Genomic DNA, 4,972 nt, shown 5'->3' on the forward strand with positions numbered 1-4,972 from the left:
CAACTACCATTAAAATTATAGACTGATCATTTCTTTGTCAGTGGGCAAACGTACAAAATCAGCAGGGGATCAAATACTTTTTTTCCCTCACTGTAGATAGCTTGCTGTACTGCATTTTTTGTTGTGATGTTTATTAGGTAGCTGGCTGTGTTGAAAGCCAGATATAGTATATGTAAGCATCATAAATATATATTTTGATGTTAAATTCTCAGGTTTGTTTCCTTATTCTCAGGATTTTGTTTATAATCTCAGGTTTAATTCAATATTCTCACTTTTTAAATGAATGATGGCCAGTTACATCTTAATAAACAATATACAAGCAACTGTGACTTTTTATCTTTCCACAATGAGAAGAAGTAAATATTTTACATTATACACAGTTTTGTTTGCTCTTTTTCATATTGTGTAACAATCATCTATTTTTATACATTCAGTGAAATAAAAGTGCTTTGATTATTTTTAGTATAATGTGGTGATCTGTGTTTGAGTTGAGTGAGTGGCTCTTGTAGTGATGAATCTGTGGTCAATGTCCTTATAGAACATCTCAGGCAGTAAAAACTACATTTACATTTATTTATTTAGTAGATGCTTTAATCCAAATCCACAAAGTAGCGGTGTAAGTGCAGATTTTTATTTTTTATTATATTTATATAATAAAATATTTATTATTTTGATTGGGTGTAAGTTAAATAAATAAATAACAGATACTCACCAGACTGTTGTGACTTCACATCCTTGAGCTCAAACCTTAACCTTCAACTCCACTGTATAATGAACAATTGAGGTAAACGTGAATGTATTCACACACACGAACTAACATGGCGGTGCTTTCACATATGGCGGCTTTGCACTCTTGGACACTATTTAATTATTTTCTTTCTGTTTATATTACTACTAGTTTGAACACATGTGCAAAGTGTGTGTGAACATATCAGCTATGAGGAACAGAATAATGTTAGTAGTTTTATACTACTACTGATAATAATAATAATAATAATAATAATAATAATAATATTCACAGCGCCCTCGGCAGGTGAGTTAAGAGAAAAACACATTTCCCTAAACAGGAATCTTTGTGTGCAAGTGCTTTACTACCATCTTGTGGCCTAAAAATTTAAATGTTTTTAATAAAAGTAAATAATTATATTTAAGTTATTAATGTTTATAATCCTGAAACCCAGACTAAATGTGCGTTGTAAAAAACAATATCTAACTGGATGTGAAATGGTTAGAATTCTTAATTATTTTCTTTTTAATTACAGACAATTACTAGATTAGAGCACAAATATACATGTTTATTGGTTATTACCAATTTTATTTTTTATTACAAAGATAATAGAAATGAGATGCGTCAGGAAACGTTAAATGATGGGGTTAGTGTAATGAATATTCCTCATGGTAAACTGACCCCTATGTCCATGTTCTTTTAATATTGCATTCTTACATGGTTTTTAATGTACCCATGACCACTCATCAGCCTTCATTCAAACTGGGTTTTATTTTATTTTGCAGTAATTTTAGTAAACCAAATTTCGGTTATTGTCTGTAAATGCCCAGTTCAGCCATGAAACTGAGCGCTGATTGGCTCCCTCGACGCCGTGCAACAGCCCATCAGCCACGTTTGTCCGCCCACGTAACACTTCATAATCCCGACCAAATCGCCACCTACGGCCTGCGCGCTACTAAATATTGTGTCCTACATATCACTTCCGGTTGGTAAAATCCCCAGAACTGCTGATTATAAAACTGATCACAGCTGGCAAATGCGTATACTGGCTTTCAACACATTAATGGCCGATAAACTCGGCAATTGCCGATAAAAGCTAATAGACGCGACAACGGCCGGTAAAACACATAATGGGTTATAAATGTAGCAATGTGGCTCGTTCGTTCGTTTTGTACCAACTACGCCACCCCGAGAGAACGGGGGAAATAACCCAAATAAGGACACGCAAGTACGTTCCACTTGAACAGGCAAGAGGCATGGGTTTCCATACAAAAATACATTTTATTCTAAGTTAAAAAGACTGGCCAAGAATTATTTTAAAAGAAGCAGCCAACGCAGTCAGGCATTGGTCAATAAAACAGTCCCAAGAGAAAGTTAACAATAAGACTAGGAGGACTGAGGCTTCCTGTATGAGGCTAGTACGACAGCACCAGCTGTACAAAAGGGAGAAGAACCACACCAATCAGAATCATACCCACAAAAGTCACTGCAAATAAACAGCAATAACGACGACCCTTAATTAATTAATGAATTAATTAATTAATTAATTAAAGCCTAAAGGTGCAGCAAAGAACTCGCCCCAGCCTCATGAAGCACCCAGCTCCTACAAGGAGAAAACAAAAAAATCACTCACAATTTGCACAAAAACAGAAGAATAAAACAAAAAGACAAACTTACCGTCACAAACACACAGATCACCTCGAGCTCAAACTGATTACAGGTAGCAAGTTTACCAAGACTGACCAAAACCACTACTGCCACATAGCAGTATCAGTATAACTGATAAAGACTGTTACAACACAGTGAATTAAAGAAAACTGATCTCAGTAACCGCAACCAACACGACGCAAAACAAAATAAAACCAAATCAGAGTATGAAGCAGCAACGTGGCTCCGCGAGTGAGGGGGAGGAGCTATACCGATATGACCACACCTCACTCAGCCCGCCTTAACGCATGCAACATCGAGGACCCTAAGAACAAACAGGTAACAACCTCAATTTGGAAAGCATGCAAAATAATTTAGCTCGAGTAACAGAACTAAACGATTTACCTGCCGTGATCCGATGACGTGATACTCACGATGGAACATACGAAAGTCATGAGAGCGTCTTTAATAGCTGTGACGGCGACAGCTCGCGCTCCGACCGGAGCTACGTTAAACTACCATGCTAACTATAATAAGGGTGACGTTTGAACCACGACACACCCCACTGCATAAACACAGCTAATGGCTGGTAAAAGATGGTTAAAGATCCCTACATGTCGAAATGAGGAGACCGGAAGCAGACTGGGTTTAAACCCACAAAAAGGGCTTTCCTTTTATTTACTTTCACTTTTCTCCTCTTTTCAGAGGAGAAAATTTAATCACACACACACACGCTCGCGCTCTCTCTCCTCCCCTTTATTCCTCACCTGCTCTCTGCATCACAGAACATTCATTAATTGACTTCTCCACAGGTGGGCGTTCCTCATCCTCACCTTCAGACTCCGCCCTCCATTCACAAACCGACACTGGACCACGCCCCCGCCTCAACGTAGATAATCGCCAATTAACGCTGATATAATTTATGGCTGCTAAATAAATAAATGTCGATCACGGTGACAAACACCGACCATCGCTAGTAACTGCTCATATATGATAATGGCTCATACCACTATAACCGCTGATTAATGCCCATAATCTCTCAAAATAAACACTGATAACAGCCAAACATGTGATAATGGCTGATAAACGCTGAGCACCACTGGTAAGTGCTGATACCCAGCTAGCACAGTTACTTTTACGTTGTGAAGACGTGACCGGACCATATTCATCACAACGATATACCAAATAACGCTCCAGAGATGCAACTGTGATTCCCATATATTCGTAGTGGTGACGTTATAGTTTGTAGTAGGTTGCTGGAACGTAGCGAGTACATCCCAACGACCATGGTCAGGTGTCTGATCATTGAATCCTTTCAATCACAACGCAAGTATATATGAGTATCTGTTTACCTGTCTCCTGTGACAGTTCTTCAGCCTCAACTCCACGTTGATTTCTAACATCTCACTCCTTTAGTCGGGTGGATGTGATTCTCCAACCACTGCTTTATGGACAGCAAGCGAAGTCATTTTACTTTGAAACCCAGCTAAAAAAAATTTGCAGTCTCACCAACAAATTCATCTGTAGAACAAAAAAAAAAGGAACTTCATAAATTATTAATGAATCATATAAATGAATAAATTAGTGTGACTAAAGAAAACAAGCCTTATTCTTCAGAAAGTACAAGTGTCATCATCTTGGTCATGTTGTGCTGTGGAGTCTGTCTCTGGTCCTGCTGCTGAAAATGAAAAGTAGATTAGTTTTACAGAAGTGAACTACACATTAGGGTAGAGTCTACACTTAGAACACTAAAAAAAATTGTTTGCTCACTCACCTTAACTTATTGCATTGTCTTTTTTCTTGGACTCAGTTGAGATGTATTTACATAAGAATTAGTTTCAACTTGAGTTTTGTTAACATAAATATTTGACCCAACTACTCATTTCAAGTAATGCAGACTTCCCAAGTTCAGTTGAAATACAGTTATAAAAGTAAGTTGAATTTAACCTTTTCTGTTAAGACACAGGACTCAAGACAGGACAGAAGCACTCATAACAGGGCATACACAATCTTAACTCCGGCATGGCATAAACAAGGCGTAAGCTAAGGAACAGGAAAACAGACAGAGCATGGCGCCTTCTGCTCTGCTTTACTTCGAGTTAATATCCGAAGTGCGCAACCACGCGAGAGGTTTAAGTAACCAGTCTCTGAATTGCCGACAGCTGGCAATACTTGACACAGCTTTAGCGTCCACGCTCACTTCAAGCGCGTGCGCGCTCTCAAGCTGCTCGTGCACGTTGTCGCCACAGCGCCATCTGCCGGCGGGATCGTAACATCAAGTTGTCTTTACTAAAATTTGAGTTCATTTAACTTAATGTGGCTTCTTTTCCTAACTTACATTAGCAAGTTCGACCAAATAAATAACAACCCATTTTTCCATATGAAAGACTATCAATTGTTTCCATTATAAATTCACAAACAGGTTCAAATATCCAGAGCTTCAATAGCCAGTGTTTCTTTTAACTCTTTATATAGCAAAAGGTTAAAAATTGTATGTTTGTGGGAAAAAAGATCAATTTGAGTAAACAAAAATCTACTACAATTGTGAAAAAAAAATACATTTATTAATTACATTAATAGGGGCGGCTGTGTCTCAGG

General features: G+C 37.9%; 1 long non-coding RNA gene across 1 annotated transcript; it reads right to left on the minus strand.

The window, feature by feature from the left end:
* Positions 1-1,988: 1,988 nt before the first annotated feature.
* Positions 1,989-3,889, minus strand: LOC108261383 (uncharacterized). The gene is made up of 2 exons (XR_001811475.3): positions 3,727-3,889; positions 1,989-2,330 (listed from the first exon to the last, which is right to left on the minus strand). It is a non-coding gene; the product is annotated as an uncharacterized LOC108261383 (long non-coding RNA).
* Positions 3,890-4,972: the final 1,083 nt, after the last annotated feature.

The sequence above is a fragment of the Ictalurus punctatus genome, chromosome 19 (genome assembly GCF_001660625.3).
Source record: "Ictalurus punctatus breed USDA103 chromosome 19, Coco_2.0, whole genome shotgun sequence".
Classification (NCBI taxonomy): Eukaryota; Metazoa; Chordata; class Actinopteri; order Siluriformes; family Ictaluridae; genus Ictalurus; species Ictalurus punctatus.